Source organism: Hemibagrus wyckioides, linkage group LG01 (genome assembly GCF_019097595.1).
Source record: "Hemibagrus wyckioides isolate EC202008001 linkage group LG01, SWU_Hwy_1.0, whole genome shotgun sequence".
Taxonomy (NCBI): Eukaryota; Metazoa; Chordata; class Actinopteri; order Siluriformes; family Bagridae; genus Hemibagrus; species Hemibagrus wyckioides.
This window is the reverse complement of record NC_080710.1, coordinates 19,386,239-19,405,947: the sequence shown is the minus strand read 5'-3', so window position 1 is coordinate 19,405,947 and position 19,709 is coordinate 19,386,239.

Sequence of the window (19,709 nt, the reverse complement as noted above, 5' to 3'; positions counted from 1 at the left end):
ACCTTCCACTTCTTTGCCTTAAAAAGTCAGGGGTTGGATTTAAAATATGCTTCTGGTCATTGTCCATCTGTGCTGTGAAGCATTGTCCATTGGGTTTTAAAGCATTTGGAAAATCGGTGCAGATAATATAACCCTAGATACTTCCGAATTCATCTTGCCGCTTCTGTCAGCTGTCATACCATCAATAAAATGAGGATACCATTTGCAGCTATACATCTCCACACCATAAGATAAGGTGGTCTATATCTCTCTAAGGTGTTAGCAGCAGATCCTTTAAGTCCTTTAAATTGCGAGGTGGGGCCTCCATTGATCGGCCTTGCTTATCCAGTACATCCCACAGATGCTCGATTGGATTGAGATCTGGGGAGTTTAGAGGCCAAGTCAACATGTAAAACTTCATCTAAACTCCTGCTAATCAAACCATTCCTGAACCATTTTTGCTTTGTGGCAGGGTACAGTATCCTGCTGAAAGGGGCCACAGCCATCAGAGAATACTTTTTCCATGAATGGGTGTACATGGTCTGCAACAATCCTTAGGTAGGTGGTACGTGTCAAAGCAACATCCGCATGGATCGTAGGACCCGAGGTTTCCCAACAGAACATTGCCCAAAGCATGACACTGCCTCTGCTGACTTGCCTTCTTCCCGTAGTGCATCTTGGTACCATGTGTACCCCAGGTAAGCGATACACACGATGTAAAAGAAAATGTGATTCATCAGACCAGGCCATCTTCTTCCATTGCTACGTGGTCCAGTTCTGATTCTCACATGCTCATTGTTCGTGCTTTCTGCAGTGCACAGGGGTCAGCATGGGCACCCTGACTTGTCTGCGGCTTTGCAGCCCCATACGCAACAAACTGAGATGCACTGTGTATTCTGACAAATTTCTATCAAAACCAGCATTAACTTCTTCAGCAAATTGAGCAACAGTAGCTCATCTGTTGGATCAGATCACAAGGGCCAGCTTTTGCTCCCCATGTGCATCAATGACCATGCCCATGACCCTGTCGCCGGTTCACCATTGTTCCTTCCTTGGACCACTTTTGATAGATACTGACCACTGCAGACCGGGAACACCCCACAAGAGCTGTAGTTTTGGAGATGCTCTGATCCAGTCGTCTCTTGTCAAACTCTCTCAAATCCTTACGCTTGCCCATTTTTTCCTGCTTCTAACACATCAACTTTGAGGACAAAATGTTCACTTACTGCCAAATATATCCCACCCACTAACAGGTGCCATGATGAGGAGATAATCAGTGTTTTCCACTTCACCTATCAGTGGTTTATTTAATGTTATGTCTGATTGGTATATATACTGTATACATATCAGTCTTCCACTATTCACTATTATTATTCTCATGCAAAGCCACTTTCTGTATACAGTATTTACTTAATTTATTCTAAAATTGTGTACACATTTCATATCTGTGTATATGTTTGCATCTGACACCAAGACAAATTCCTAGTACTGTAAAGTGCTCTTTGCTAACATATTTGCTGTACCTGGCAATAAAACTTTTTCTGATTTCTGATTTCTCATTTAAATTTAAACTTCCTGGACAGAAAAACGCCTCCCCTTACAAGGAATGCTATACAGCACAGTATTGCAGGGAGACTCTAGCACAGGCTCATTGCTTGAGTTAATTTTACATGGCAGGTTGAAGAATTATCTTTTAAACGCGTTAATCTTGATGGCTTAGCAATTTCCTAACACAGTTCACAAATACAATGACATGTGTAAGATAAGATCAGTGTACAAAATTACAGTTCCAGTAAAATTTTAGCATAAAACATTAAATACCTAAGAACACTGCAGGCAAATTGAAAGCACCAGATATGAATTCCCATTCCAATTCCATTCATTCTGGCCTGTAATCTCAACAATTACACATTTTTTCTGTCTTGCTCTCTGTTGCAACTCTCTTTGAATATTTAATCAGACTATGTTTTTATACTGGATCCCAGTGAAAGCCAGGGATTTGCTTGATTTAGTGCAGCCATGGGTCTCTGAGGGATATCAGTGTTGGAGTGTGATAAGGAGACAGGACTTGTTAAACATTGTGTATTTCTGAGTAGAAAGCAAAGCCACAGACTGAAGTGGAAGCAGTCTAAAGCTTGGGTAATGAAAGTCCATTCATAGCCGAGTCACTGATGCTGATTTACCCATGCCAGCACAGAAGAGAGAGAGAATGTCTCTTTCCATTATGTGCACATTACATGCTAATGTCACATAATTTCTCACATAATTTTCCATCTGCAAAAATAACCCTGTGAAAATCAGACCAATAAACGTGGATGGTTCTATATAGGTTGAAATTTGCTTGAATATAAATTATGTGCACTCAATCACACCAAACTATTTCAGAGAACATGCAATCATGATGATACACATTAAATAAAATGTCTCAAACTTTTTTTTTATAGCTGCAAGTTGAGTGTATATAAAGATTTACATTTAGATATAGGCACCATGAATCATTCATTTCTGCTTTCCTAAAGTAAATGTTGTATCTTAGCCAACACTCTGTTTAAAATATAGAGAACCATTACCCTTGAAAGACTGTTTGAAAAATACCTGTAGCACTCGAAAATTTCTATTGCACTATGCTCTAGGCAATGCAGCAGAAATCTACCTTGGGCACAGAAGCTGCAAAGGATATAACTTTTTTGCACAAAGCTAAAACAAGCACATCCCTTCCATTTATTCATCTAAAGAAAATAGGTACTGTCATATACTGTTGATACTGCCAACTTTACAAAAGAAATACCAAGAGATCCTAACAGGCTCAGTGCATCACTTTGTGCTTATTCATTCTAACATCATGGGTGGTAAAAATCGTGTGGCTTTATTTTACTGCGGAAGTTGAGACTGCAACAGTATAATCAGCGTGTTCTTTCTTCTCTAAATACACAATACATGTAAACACTCAAATTAATGTTGCATATTCACAGATTTCCTGTGTTCATGCAAAACATTCAACCTGCTTGCTGTGGAACATTTCATTTACACTCCCAAATTTTCAGTTGAGTTTCCACCTCACATCTCCAGGGGACCAAGTTTGAGCACAGATGACTGTCTGACTGAATGGAAATTTCTGTGCATGTTCTCTCCACATCCTCTGATATTTCAAGTTTCCTCCTACCTTCTAAAAACATGCCAGTAGGTGGACTGGTTAAAATAAATCATCCCAGCTGAGTGCTAAAAGAAAATGAGTCTTACATAACCATGTATCTTATACAATTCAAGTGAATAATTTATTCTTCACTTTCAAGACTAACTGAAAACAATTAGCTAGCTAACTGATTTTCCTATCTATTAACTGTATGAACAATTCAGGGGTATATTAGCATTTTTTTAAGTATACTCTTTAGCATTTTTTTTGCTCCAAATAAGAATAATCAAAACACTCTTATTACTACTTGGAGAAAGTAGTAAATCTCCAAAAAAAAAAATCAGTAATCAGCTACAGTAATCAGCAAACAAGCCACAGATGCAGAAAGACAAGGAGATAAACAACAGTTTTATCTATAATGCTTGCAGACAGATCCAAAACTTAAGACACAACCAAGGTCAAAGTACAGGCAATGTGCAAACCACAGACTAGGCAAAGAGCAGAAATTAGACAACAAGAAGAGGATAATTAAAAAAAGAGAAAAAAAAAACATGAAAAACTGTCAAAATGAATTGCTTAAGTGAGTTCTTGTACCCTGTGGTGGTGTGATTGAGTCCAGGTGTCTGGGTGTCTGTGATTAGTAATCAACTGGGTTGTGGTGATTAGAAAGGAATTCCAAATTTCCTGGTCAGATGTCAATAGCAGAATGTCTGTGATCGTTAGCTTTTCCATCCCACTGTGTCCAGCCATCTCACTTCTAAGGAAGATTTCCTGCTACTTATAATGTATAAGTTAATAGATGTTTAACTTTTTACTTCAATGGCATTAATCATTACCAAACAATGGACATCTTATTTGGAAGGACAAAAATCAATAATCCTTAGCATAATGGCTTTTAATGGGACACTATTTTCTAAAAACAAAAAACAACAACTTTTTTTTATTAGCTCATCTTTCTACTTATCTGTTTTTATAAGGTTTTGATTATTCTTCATTGACATATTTGTACCTTTACCGTCTGAGCTGAACACTTGGTTAGTCCTATCTAGAATGCAGCCGAATTTGTACAGAAAATCCAACAAAACTTGATTGCTCGTGCAGTCTACCTCCTTATCACAACCAGGTAGACTTACCCTAAAATGCTGCAGATAGAAGCACATTTATTACATTGTACAGGATTGTTATATGATGTGCATGTTTGTGTGTGCTGTACAATTTTTATATGCATTAAAATTTCCATTCACTGGAACTAAGAGGCCAAAAAAATGGATGGTGTGGAGGAACTCAAGAGGACTGCACAGACCTCAATCACACTTGAATGGCCAGACTGCTTTGAGCTGGCAGAAAGGCTGCAGTATCTCAGATAACTGTACAGCTATCTGTACAATTATGATGAGCAGAAAAGCATCTTAGCACGTACAAAACATCAAATCATGATGCCAATGGGCGACAAAAGCGGAAGACTGTGTTGTGTTCAGCATCTGACAGCCATGAACAGAAAGCTGAAGCTGCACTTGGCACAGAGTCATCCTCGTTACCAAAACTGGACAGTTGAAGACTGGAAAAATGTAGCATGGTCTGAGGAATAATAATTTCTGCTCAGGCACCCAGATGCCAGTAGCATGAATCCATGAACTCGAACTGCCTTATGTCAATAGTCCAGGCTGGTGAAAGTGGTGTAATGGGGAAATGTTTTATTGGCACATTTTGAGCTGTTAATACCAATCAATCATTGCTTCAGTGCAACAGCCTGTTTATGTTCTGTTGCTGATTATGTTCATCCCTTCATGCTCACAAGTTTTCCATCTTCTAATGGCTAATTTCAGCATGATAATGTGCCAAGTCACAAATCAAAAGTCATCTCAAACTGGTTTCATGATCATGATAATGAGTTGAGTGATCTTCAGTGGCCTTTCCAGTCACTGTATCTGAATCCAATAGAACATCTTTGGAATGCGGTAGTGCAGGAGATTCTCAGAATAGAAAAAATAAAAATCTGCAAGAATTGTGTGATGCAATCATGTCGACATGGACCAGAATCTTAAAGTAATGTTTCCAACATCTTGTGAAATCCATGGCATGAAGAACTGAAGCTGTTTTTAGCAGAAAGGGAGGTTGTACCCAGTATCAGAATAGTCTTCCAAAAATAAAGTTCTTGGTAAGGGCACACTTCTAAGGGAATGTAAAATCTGTTGGGATTATAATGCCTTCTAGTCATAATTTGTCTGGTATTTGATTACGTTACATAACCTTCTTTCAGGAATTTTCTCAGGAAGAAAAAATCTTTCTCAAATCTGGGGATGGTAATAATTTGATTATTAGAGAAAGTGTAGAATGTTGTATTACCAAGAGAGACATACACTAACACTTACACCATGTATCACAGATCGTGCAGACTGGTTCATTTTGCATGACTTGGCCTAAGAATAGCAAATGAGGGAAAGGTGTAGAGATGAGGGGTGAGTGTTATGTCACTTTTTTACTGATTCTTTATAGTTTCCACAAAGATAATGATACATAGAGAGGGTTTTAAAATTAAATTCGGAATGGATTGCTGGAGGGAAAGAGGACTAAATAACAAAATGAAATTAGAGAAATGAAAAGCTGACATCCATTGCCAACTTGCCTTGTGCCCTGACGGTCTCTGAGGACAGTCCAGTCACAGCTGCAGCTTCCTGATAAGCTGTAAACCAAAGAGATAGATGGACAGACAGAGACAGAGAGACTGTGAGCCTAAGGGTGTATTGTGAGCCCAGTCTCTCGCAGGTGAACAAGAAAAGACGAAACAAACAGATGGAAAAGAGACATCCTTTTAAGTGTCTGATTGAGCAAAATGGATCATTATGACCAGCATAATTTTTCGGAAAATGTGTGTAGTATGAGCTATAATGATTAAAGTACATTAGACTAACTTTTTTTAACCATATTAATGTTCACAAAGACACCTTTGGCACAAAATTTGTTGTATCAACTGAACCTTTGGGAAGCACTATCATTTTTTAAATGGTATGTTGCAATGCCAATAAATTATTTCAGAATTTACTAAAGAAGCCATCATCATTCAGATATAGCTAATGTTTGTTCATTTTTTTATTTTCTCAAGTTGAGTCTGAATTGAATGACCACTTGGTCTTACATGGTGTTTAATTTTGTTAATTGTATGAATGCTAAACACGCCCTTGACCTAGAGACCTTTCATATAAATCAAGTCATACAAATTCAAGCGTGAGACTCGTTAATATAGTGTATATGATTTATAATAATTAATGGTGAATAATTACTTATTATGTTGTCTTTGAATTTGCACTTTGGTCATAGATACTACATTCCATTTCCCTTTTCTGCATTTATTCAGATACTCCCTCTAGGCCCTCTCTGATCTCAATTGATCATTTACATACAATGGCTGCTTATTTTCACATACAATGCTAGCTTTGTACAGATAGATTTATTTTTGCCTGAGGGTAAATGTATTGATAGAGAGGACAAACTCATTAGCTTGTAGTGTTTTGTAGATGAGGAACAAAATGTGTAGTGAGTCACAGTAAGTTCTTATTGACCTGTTTTCCTTAGCTCAAGGTCAGGGTTGAACTGTGTAGTTAACAACATAGTGATCTCTCTGTGCACGATCCAAGCCAGATCTATAAGATTGCTACTAAGAATATTAAATCCCCTCCTATTATAAAGTTCTGTTATTTTTTAAAGAATGTATTATAATAAGTAAGTGTCTGAGTTGTTCAAATAACCAAAAGTAATGCCACATCAATATAGTCCCTACTTTTAAGTCCTCATATTACTTGAATACGAGAATATGGCTTTGCAGCACATATTATATGTCCTGTCAGACCGATAAAAAGGAATTTAGGCTTGACGCCAGAATTCTTAAAGTATAGCACATACTAGATGCTTTGAAATATACTCAAACACAGTCTTGAAAGTGAGATTTCTAAAAAATAAATACAGATTTGAATTAATTATGTATGATACATTTTACCTTTTAACAATTTTTCTCAAGGAAAACAACACTGAAAATCTGCCTAACAGAAGTTCAACACCTGGGCTATATTTGTAACTGAGGATACAAAAACTGCAAAATTCCTCACTAGCATGCCTTGCAGATGGTTCCTGAAAAAGTAATGCTTATCAGTCGAAAGCCCATACTGATACTTTGTACCTGTCAATTTGATTAATCAAACAGAGATTTTAGAGGAATCAAACTACTCTGTGTCAGAAATGATTGTTCATTTACTCCAAATTTTTATGCCATGTATTTCGATATATTCCATGTAAAAGCACTGGGGCTTGTTATCACTGACTCTTGCGGTACTGCATAAAAAGTTACAAGTATATATATTTAAAAACAAGTTTGATCTAAATCAATAACAGCTGTGTGACAGTTAAATGCACCCATATCTATCCAGGCAATGGTAGTTCAGGGGCAGTAAGTAGTAACAGCTTTATTGTGACACTTGGAGAAGTGTGCATAAAATGAGAATCACCTCCCTCTCACTCTCTCTCTCTGATTCCTTTGTTTTTGTTATATCCATATTCCACCGAATTCTCTGTCTTGTTAAAATTGTTATGTTTTTCTTTTAGCAATCGTCCCTTGTCAGTATCTGTCACCCCCTTAAATGTTGTGGTCTTAAACTAGCTGGCCATAAATTAGGGGTCTCATCTAGGATCTTCTCTATAGACTTGGGGAGAATGTGGGTGAGTTGTTTGAAACCATTTAAATCATTCCCCTGAAGTTCTTAAGTGCATTGGGAGGGGGCCTGGCTCACTTTCTTTTACTTTGAGTGTTCTAAATTGGTTGTTGCTTTTTATGTATAGTCTTTATGTTTCTTTATGTGAAAAAGGAAGGCATGGAGGCATTTTGTATTCTTATAATTGACCAGAACTCTGAGAATGATACTTTTAAATCCCTGAGGCCTAAACTAAATGTGGATTCTATATATAAAATAGTAATTGTTGGAGACATCAATTTCATTATTCATAATCCACAAGAACTCTGAGAACTCAATTTTTTCATTCTAGATTTAGTAGCAGTTAATCAGAACATAAAGGACCCACGCATTAAGGTGGACACATTCTTGATTTAATATAGCTATTTGAATTAAATAAAGAAAACATAGTCAAAATACACCAGGCAGAAGATCATCAGATCTTATAATTAACTCAGTATATATAATGTGCCTTAGTCATAATATATGCACTTCTCAAATCATATCAGCTATTCTATACAGTGTTGTTGACCAGAGTTGTTCACATTGACCGGTTCACCATCTGACACCACTATTCTGACTATACACCAGCTGACCCCACTATAGAGTATTCCACTATACACTTTTTTCAAAGTCCAAATTCTGTCTTCCTACTTCTGAAGTAAATTGAACACAGCATGCAAAATGTGTTTTGTTCTGGAGAATTGGACTAATGAAGAAAAACAGGAAATAACCAGTGAATGTGATACACAAAATGTTCTTTCTATAATTATCTTATACATCGTGCAGCTCCATGTTCGTTATGCTCAGGAGTTTTATACATGAGTTTTCAGCCCTACAATTAAGTATGTGCAGTGAGAAAACAAACCAAATAGCAGATGACCTTAAAGTTCAAATCAATTCAACCTTACATTTTTATATTGTGCTTTTAACAATGGACATCAGAAGAACCTTATAGAAATCTAGATATAGATTTAAATTATACCCTAATGAGCAAGCCTCAAGATTTTTGTGGGTGGCACCAGATAGTATGATCATGAGTCATTACTCATTCACAATTGTATATTTTAGAGTATATGCTATGCTCAATGCTATGCCTGTTAAAAGGATGATCATCATAACAAACATAAGCCTCATAATCATTTTTATTTCATTAAAGATGTAACTTTAAGTCTATAGTATCAGTCAAGTTATCCACTGTTCAACTGTTTTAGCAAGTGCAGCCTTAAGGCTATCCAAGTAAGAAATTCCAAAGCTATCCTTAGGGTGTTGTGTGGTATCATCCACAGTACAGTATGGCACCAGGGAACGATTCTCTGATCATAGAGGATCCAAGCTTCAGGCAGCAGGAGTAACAGGTAATGGGCGGGGATGTGGGAGATTGGGGGATTTGGTTATTTGGACAACTTCCTGTCCTATAATGTTTTAAGAAGATGTACATTGTGCTCAGAGTGCAAGCAGGGACTCTGGCAAGACTAGCATAGTTATTCTAACTATGACAGAATAATTAACGTGCAGAGCCAGAAGGCAAACACAGATATGAGGTCGCCCTGGGACATTAACTGGTCAGTTACTCCCACTGGCAACAAACACGAGTGAAGGTGTAAGAGTGGTGGAGCAACAGCATCCAAACACTACCAGAACACTCTATGCCTGTAAACCCTCCAGACCTGCACCTTTAACTAAGAGGAAAGTCAACAACTCTTTGAGATTTTCAGTAAAATCTATGTTTATGATTTTCAGTAGCTAGTGTGTTTTGTAGTGATGTGGTAGTGTGACAAATGGCATATACTGCATTAAGATATATTGTAAGATAAGGAGGTATGATTTGGGATACTGCAGCTGCAGACTAGGGTAGCATGTTAAATGTCTGTTTGAACCAAAAAACTCTAGATGCCGGAGCTGACAACCTATCTGCTTCGCTTCCGCATCTGCATAATACTTTATTACCCAAATAGATTCCCAGGCTTGGCTTCAGTGTACAGCAAAAGATTTTCCTCCTTACCCTCCTAATTACATCCTCCCCAGCATCACCTATTTAGGTCTGCCACAGAAGGGGTTAGCAGCATTTTCCTAACATTGCTATTTTTAAGCAGGTTCTATGGATAAGTTTTCATACTCACCAAGGAGCACCAACATAGCAGATCTAATTCATCAAGACCAAACCTACTTACATTCCATTCCCATCAATAAACACTTGTTAAATGCATTCAAAGTTGTTATAACTATGACTAATCTACGTTTGTCAAAATCAAGGTTGTGTATGACATATTCACTGGGTCTTATTACTTTCTGATCGATTTTACTGAGTCTATGGCCACAAACACTGTTATGTTAGTATAAAGAAATTGACATAAATAACTGTAATGCCACCTCCTCTGCCAGTTAGAAAGAATGATATACTGTATCTGGGTTGAAGGCGTACCTTAATTTAATGCTATAAACACCAAATATAGCATCATAATCATAATTTCCAATCCTACTGAATTCTGAAGTATCACTGATTACCTAGCTCTGTTTTAAGACTATGACCTATACCACCTATAGTGACCTATAGTGAGATTGATACCATCCCACCCTAAAAGGCCAGCCTTGACCTCAAAATTCTCCAATTGTCAGTAGAGCCCACACTGCACTCAACTAAAGCTGTTGGAGTCCCTTAATGCCTAGAGCTTTTTCAACAGAATTCTCAGAAGGTTCACTGAAGGGCAAACGTGTTTGACACCTGAAAGAGAGAGAAAGGGTGCTCCCATGTACAAGTTTTAGCACTACCTTTGGCTTAGTAACTATTCTGCAAAGTTATCACTATATGATTGCCCTGCTGTGATAGCTCTAATGCTGGAGTCTGGGTATCACTACCACTGCCTAAGGCACCTAAACTTTGCCGTACTGAAATCATGCTGCTTTTGCTATTGCTAGTTCTCCATCAAAGTGCTAACTTGTCTACATTTTCAGAAAAAAAATGCTATTACTAGTGATGGAAGGAGAATGATTACATAGCACTCAACACCCCGAACAAGCTCAGTGTTTGGCATGAAAGGCAGGTCATTTGCTTCAGGCTGTAATTTGCCTACAATTGTATTAATCTACTCAGTATCCTACAGCTTATTCATTGAAATCCATAACTGTGAGACTATTTTGAGAGTTTTAATAGAGTTTATGACTCTATCAGACTGTCTTTTAGGTAGAAACTACTACTAAGTGTCCTGTATCACCTGAAGAAGACCATGGTTGCCATTGTCTTTGCCATTCACACAGCGTTCTTAGGGTGCTTTGGGGTCACTTGATGTTTTGCCACCCATAGTGAAGTGCATAGGTGATACTGGTTTACTCTCAAGGGACCCTTGACCTTTTTGTGAGGATATAGATGGGCATCTTACAGACTTTCTCATGCTAAATTGATCCAACATCTTCCACACATGCCACATAAGAAGAATGTTGTCATCATTGACATTGACATGACTTAGTTGAGCTATTTATTTTTTCTTCTGTAATGTGTTCAGTTATAGCTCTGTCACTGAAAATGACAGTGATGTTAGTTCTGCACAGTCTTCCATGCAACAAGCATATCATGTCAATTCTCAAAGATTAACTACTATTAAGAATTAAGGATGACTATTTGCCTACCACATGGTTGGTTCCACATGGTTGGTTCCACATGGCTTGTCCGGCATTTTAATCCTGGCTGTCCAGATTTTTAGCTTCTCTTAGCCCCATTATGTTCTATCCAGTCCATAATCCATTTATCTTTACACATGGAAGAATGAGAATCAGTGAATTATGAGATGGAGTTAAGTTACGGTTAAACAAATCTGGGGCAATGATAATGTTGTTGCTGCTCTTCCTAAAGCATAATAGTCTATGTCTCCATATGTATTTTTTTCCTGCTGATTTCTTAAGAGTCCTGTATGGAAAGCAGAAGGAACAGATGAGACTGCAGGGTTTTTGCAGTTCCATAGAGCAACTCTTTTGGGGATGGAAGTTTTACAAACCCTTTGCACCCATGGTCCTGCAGTGGTAATGCAGGGGAAGTAAGCAGTTGAGCAGTATTCTCTTGTGCTGTCCTGCATTCGGTTTCCTGACACTCTATGCCCTGACTGTCCCTAGACAGCCTTATTGCTGCCAATTTTTAAGAAATTTTTAGATACTATTTTCAGTAACAGGCCAGCATCTTTGTGTGCCTGCTTTTTTATTTTGCAGTCTCAAATGAACTGGCTGTTACATTATACACAAAGATTGCATCTTAAATGCATTTAGGGGGATCTTCCTGCTAAACAGAAAATGTAATGGCATTACCACAGAATGTTAGGAGCTGATATTTTAAGATATTATTCTAAACATGTCATAAAATATTTTAAGTTACTATCTAACTGTTAATATTGTACAGCATGGGCAATCATGTTTCTATAAACTTTATTATTAGAAAATAATGTAGTTCAACTGCAGATAGTTTATGATAGCTTAATATAAGACTTAAACAAATCAAGAACATCCTGAAAAAAAAACATCTGTGTACTTTTCCTGTGTCCCTTCCTTTTCTACTAAGCATGCACTCTGAAATTTATAGCTAATATTTCAGAAGCTTTGGCACCTCTTGTCAAAGAGTCATTTAGTACTATTAGCATAACCATACACTAAACCTGTTACAAATGACAGGAATTTATTACAGATATCTGCATAAGCAGTAGGCTATGAAAACTTTTACAACTCTTACAGCATGGCGCGGGTGGATGGTGCATTTTATACCAACATTACACTTTTATACTTACCTTTTATACAAACATTATTATTTTTACACCATGCGTGTATAAAAACATGAAATGGCAGATTTTATATGCATTGTGTGATATGCTTCACTCCCACTGGGCCTGTTGTTAGAAACTAGAACATGGCATGTTAAAAAAATTAATGAATGAAACATTTAGGATCAAGGATATAATATATAAGATAATATAAGATTATGGCAGGATCAGCTGAGGCTGAGATGCTAAAGAGGAATGCTACTACTGTAATAATGTACCTAGCATTCTCTCAGTGACTCCCATTCCCATTCCCATGCAGGGTAGACTAATTCATCAGTCAAATGTGAATGTGATGCTGCACTGCTGTCCTTAATTAGATTTAGGCTGTAAATTCCCACAGTTAATTGCACAGCATAACAGTTTATGGCTCTGGGGTATTACTGGAGTAATGTGATACTGACCGTGAAATGAAATCATCAAGGTAGATTAGACAAGAAATGTGTTGATAAAAATCATCTAGGCTTAAAAGGTCTTGTTTTAGTTTTAGAAATGACATAGAAGCAAAGTATCGGTTTTTAGAATAAATTTAGGACCACAGACCTGACCTTAAATAAGCATTCATTAATAATTCTGTTAAGTCACAATATTACATAACATAGAGAAAGTCCTGAAATGGAGTTAAATGTTTCATAAATTACTGATAAATGCATTTCAGTGATTATGTCATTTAGACACTGAAGAATTTGTTGCTTATCCTCACCTCTTCTACACATGACTAAATATGTTGTGCTTTTGTGGAGGGCAGAAAGCAGGAAGGATAGCTGTAAAGTACTTTTAGGTAATATAATAAAGGAGAGTGTTAATGAACAAAATGGGGATAAGAGGAAGAGAATCTTTAATGGAATATTCAAATCCCCTGAGGGTACAATAAAAGTAATTGCAGCTGACTCACTCATTTATAACAACCAAGAAAAGACTAAAGACAAGAAGAAAAGTAAAACTTCAATAAACCAAACGCCAGAGTACCTTAACAAACTTTAGCTCAGTTTTTAAGATGTTGGACTACTGCTTGGAAGGTTGTGAGTTTAAATCTGAGTGCTACAAAGCTGCTGCTGTTGGGCCTTTGAGCAACGCCCTTAACCCTCTGTTGTGTAAATGAGATAAATGTAAGTTGCTCTGGATAAGAGAGCCTGCCAAATGCAATAAATGTGACCTATGTGGATTTTATCTGCTTTTGCATTGTCTCTACCCTATCTTAATGTGATCAGTCTATTTTATTAGCTTGTTGAAGCTAATGCACCCTTCAGCGGAAAGCCAATTCTACATAGCCACTCTATTCTCAGTGCAAGTGAATGTAACTATGACTTGACCTTGTATCTCTATCTGCTAGCCAATAAACATTTGTAATTGCAGTGCCAGGACATGGACTGATATCATACAGAGGCCCATTTTACCCTGCAGTGTATTTGATGATAGCATTATAATTTATTGGGCTGATAATATTTGTCTTAGGCTTTAATAAATTATTGACTTGCAATTGTATATGCACAAGTTGATAAACGTTTCACTCTAAATCACACTCAAACAAACATACTATGTGCACCTGTGTCATGACGTTGACAAATTTTGCAAAGTAGCATTGTGAAGAGGATGTGGGCTGAGAATCACTGGAGTCACAGACACGTGCATGACACCCTGAGCAAAATATATGGCAGGATCAATGAATCATTGACCAAAAATGCTATTAAGCCACAATGTTAATGATGTTGTTCTTTTAGTTGTTCCCTGTTGGTCACCACAGTGGATAATCTGGTCCACATTTTGACTTGGCACAGCTTTTACACCGGGTGCCCTTTCTCACGCAACCATCCCATTTTATCCAGACTTGGGACCAGCACTTAGAGTTAACTCTTCAGTGGCTAGTTTGGTATGCATGAAAGCATGGGATTCTGCCGCTGGACCACTAGGAGGCTGCTAGGCCACAATAAAAAATAACAAACATAAAAACTTGACAACATTTAGTTAGTAACAATAGTAGTCACACTAATATTCTATTCAAACTACTGTTTTTAAAAATTGGCAGTCACGTACATTTTGTCATCTATGATCTACGATCTATGATCACATCTTCCAAGGTTCAATCCTGAATTTGGGTTAAATAGTGTGTTTTTAAATGCTTAAAAATAAAGTTTTAAGTGGTCGCCCTATGTTTTGTGTGTTTGTTGCAGGTTCTCTAGATTCCTCTCACCTAACAAAAAGATTTCAGTAGGTGGATTAATTATGTGAAATTGCCTTAAGGTGTGAATGAAATCCAGAACCGATGTTCCTTTCATAGATCTCTGTGACAGTTACAGAACATAGCAGTTACTTAAGATAAAGGAATGAATAAAAAGTCACACCTAGTATTTTATGTCGTAATTCATTGTTGAAGTAAAAGCAAAGACATTAATATGCAGACATGTATAACCTGCTTTATAGATGTACAGTCGAAGATGAGCCTTGTCTATTGTCCAACACAAGATAAAATGGTCTAAATTTGGCAAAGCCATTCTTATGCACAAAATCTTGTACAACACAGGAAGCACTTTTAGATGAAGTAACAGATGGAAAGAATAAACAGAGTTAGTATTCAGCATGAGTGCTTGAAAGACTAAATTGCAGGGAAAGACATATAAAGTGAAAAGTGATGTTCTAAAAGGAACTAAACTCAAATTGCTGAAACTGTCACCCGTAGTTTCAAGTTATGTCTTTGATGGTAACAGAAGAATATGGATTTCAGATATAATTTGAGTCTATTATATTTAATGGCCACTTCTTTTTTTATGGCTACATGATTCCTTGCTCTGCATTATTTAGGGATGAGTGAGTGAGTAAACTTTTGACCATATAGTGCATCTTTTTCAACATCTTGGCAAGTAAACATTGTTTTAATAGTTAATAATACATTAATAATAAGATAAAAATGTAAAATAACAAATGGGTGTTATTACATGTGACATAGATCACAGTCTAAGGTAATGTTTTCTATAGTAAGTAACAGCTTTTAGGCTAATTTCTAATGAACTTGCTTTATGGAGTCCTGCTAACACACACACACACACACAGTGAGAGACAGAGAGAGAAAGAGACAGAGAGAGTGAGAGAGAGAGAGAGAGAGAGTTTGGTCTTTTATTCATATGTCGAAATAATATTATGTTGCTATATACAGTATATAATTGAATATAATTGAATGTTTATATACTTGCAAAGTTTATAAAAAAAATATGCACTATATGGCCAAACGTTTACGCATACCTGACCATCACACTCATATGTGCTATTTGAACATGCCATTTCCATCCACATTCTTCTGCAAAGCCTAACCACTACAGTGACTCTGGGGATCTGTGCTCCTTCAGCCACATTAGCATTAGTCAGGTTTGGCTGATGTTGGACAAGAATACTAGGTGTACAGCTGGTGTTCCAGTTCATCCCAAAAGTTAAGGTCAGGTGCTCAGTGCAAGGCATTTGAATTCTTCCACAGCAACCTTGGCAAACCATTTCTTTATGAACCTCACCTTATGCATAGGGACATTGTCATGCTGGAACATGTGGGGGCCTCTTAGTTCCAGTGAATGAGAATTTTAATGCAGCACCAGGTGCTAAATTTTTGGCAACAGTTCTGGGAAGTCACTCATGATGCCCAGGTGCCTACAAACCTTTGCCCATATATTATAGCTGTTAGTTTAGTATGTCAGTCTAGAGCTGATTAAATGTGAATGCTTTGTTTTGTAGGTGATTGGATATTAAAATTCATAGAAAATGTAACAAACCTTTTGAGTAAGTTTGAGGCCCAAAAATAGGGGACCAGTAATACAGACATTATTTGCATTATTTATTTACCTTTTATGTTTGTTTATTTAAGATATCACGTATCACAGATGGACATCTCAGTGACCATTCGCAGGAACTTCGTCATTGAGTTCACTGCTGAATAGAGCTTGATTACCAAAGAGAGGGTGGATTTCTGATGAGCACTATTCTAATCCACAGAGTCAATAGTCTGTGAGACTTAATCTTTGCAGCTCACTGACTTGCATACACAGGCAGCTTATATGAAGTAAGACCTTTTTTGCTACTGAAATACTCTTGGATTAAAGTCTTTTTCTTCTTCTTCTTTTTTTTTTAAAGAATTTAGAATGCACATGTATTTTACAGAAACAGATAAAAGAATACAATTTATGCATTAAAGACAGACTAGTCAGACCAGGACAAAGCTGTACGGTATTTATGCTTAACCATTATGACTTGTTTGGGTCAAAATGACTCATCTTAAGTCATGTTCTGGTCAAAACATCTGAATGTTTTAGTTTAGGTGTAAAAATGTTTCTTTCAGCATAACATTTTATGTGCTTAGCTCATTTTCTTTATTGAACACCAAAAAGGGCAAATAAATTTGCTATGCTCCTGTCACATTACACAGTTATTTTGACCCAAGAAATAAAACAGATTACAAACAATGTGAATTCACTTTGTTACATTACTTTCACGTCTTATTTGCACTCATGCTTGATCACATAAAAGCATGGTGGTAAAAGCATTCCCCAGGCATGGGGAGAAAATGGGTTTGTATGTCTATTGTATTTCCAACAGCAAAGATGCATTCAAGATTGGTCACTTTCAAATATTATTTTCTGTTTCAGCTGTCCAAAGTCAGACCTGTGAGCAGTACAGTTCACACACAAGGATTAAGCACTGGCAAAAGAAATCAACACTTCAGAAAACTAGAAAAAATAAACTCGTTATGTTACTTCATGCAGTGTTCTTTATACTGTTCTGTGTAAAAACTACAACAGATGAAAGCTGACCTAAACATAAAGGTGCATATAGTGTGATATTTTCTGAAATCTGTTTAATGATAAGTATTAATTAATAAGACTAGGCATGTTTCAGAGAGCATCCTTTTTAGAAGGAAAGTGCTAAATCACTTGTTCACTAATACACAGATCCTGAAGGTTTCTCTGATTGAGGGCTCAAGATTCCTAAATAATTTGATGTTGAAACTATTAGTTAGGAAAATGCTTCTGTGACACAGAACTAAAGTACTTTGTATGTCATAAATGGAACATTTCTTTGCCTAAGAATACTCTGTGCTATGCTATTATCAGTTACAGTTATTATCATCCAGTCGTGCAAAGAGTTTTGGAAAGCTAAAGTTTCTTACTATTGTAAAGTGTTTCTGATTGAAACTTGCTCTAAATGTGGGAGAAGTTATAATGTACGAGATCCTTTGAGTGCTCCCTGAGAGAGACAAATGAAATAACCCTTAGAATAATGATTTCGTAAATACTATTAACCTAAAGGTAAATAGATTAATGTGGTATTATTAACGGTGTCATGTGCTGAGGTTATTAGAAACTGCCTTAGGAGTTTCACAAAATGCAAATGCTAAAATCTGTGCAGATTCAAAAGAAATGGTGCTATAAATTATTTCAGAGTTGTAGAAAAAAGAATGTGAAGTTAAACTAAAAACCTTCGCAAGACTACACTGGGAAATTGCAGTTAAAAAGTTCCTACTTTTCTTTGGCAAATATATGTTAAGACTAGAACTATGTTTCTAACCATTGAATATATGTCAGGATTTATATAAAATATTACTCAAAATGTATACCTACAAATACACATAAGGTGGAAAGGTTTTTTGTTTCGAACTTGTTGAGGGTAAGACTATATAACACGAAACATTTTTTGAAGAACTAACATTATAAATAACATTTCAGAAACAAATATGAGACATTTCAGAATTCAGATTAGGTGACACCAATGAATATTCTGCCATATCATTACAGTTATGGATTTTCTGAATATGGAGTACTTTTTCTAATGCTACTGTTTTATGAAAGCTTATCAAACTCTTGACCTTGCCTCATGCTGGCATCAGTAAGCTAATCAAATGTCGACAAGAAAACTGAGATTGTTACTCCAACGTCCATGTTTGTTAACACCAGTAATTTTCTGAATCAAATATAATTTTTTTCCCCAACATGACAACCTTAAATTTACAATATGACAATTCTCCACCATTAGCAATATGACACTCAGGTCATATTTTCGAAACTTTAAATTTTAAACTGTGCCCTCAAAAGCATCACTTTAACCCCAATAGAGCAAACTGCCCTAAAACAACAGGTCCAGAGTTTCCAGAGTTTCTTCACCACTCTGCATTCTCCATATTTGTCCATACTGCCTGAATATACTCACCTACACACTACACTCAGAATCGACATGCAAGCCACTATGTCTGTAAAGATTTATGTATGCTTTTTTGACCTGTGGTGTTAGGATGTTAGCCATGTGGACTCAAGGAGGCATAATAAGAACCGTTAGAGTCATGGGTGAGTGGGCTGTGGGCACATAGGGCGAAATGGGCAGCTAAATACAACTGACAGGCTGACATCTCTCTTGGAGAGGTCAAGGAGCAATCTTCCATAGCCTCCAGCAACAGCAGTCTCCTTTAATGTAGTCATAGCATAATGGCCACATAAATTTCCATATTTTTCCATTTTAAGCTGCCTCATGGTCAGAAGGATATGATCCTGCATGCAATAGTGTGCTCACCTAAAAAACGGTAGGAACGTAAGTTTAGGGCAAATTCAAAACAATTATATACAAAGTATTAACTGACCACGTAAGAGGCCCAGTTATACTGAGCCATGTTGCAATTTACCCTGTATCATAAAACTTTATTATAGCAGTAAAATCAGTGCATTTCATTATAAAAACCCAGTAACCATAGGAAGTGGATTGAATTGACATTTTAATAAATGTCATGACTGTTTGTTTATTATATGAAGCACACAAAAGCCTTAATGATCCCACAAATAGTTTACAAAGTATGAAATACCTCATTTTAGATACTAACCTTTAAGTAAAATGACCAGAGTGAATGGATTCACAATGATTGCATTGGATGTCTTTAATGTAATATGAGGTACAACTTCGCAGCACTGCACTGACAGGACTGTTAATATGACCTGTATGTGGTTTCATGCTTCCCCAGAGTCATCAGTTCTGTCATTAGAGCATTACGAGCCAGTCTGTGCAGACTTCAGAAGAAGAGGGCACTGACCATAGATCTGTATTAAGGCTATAAAT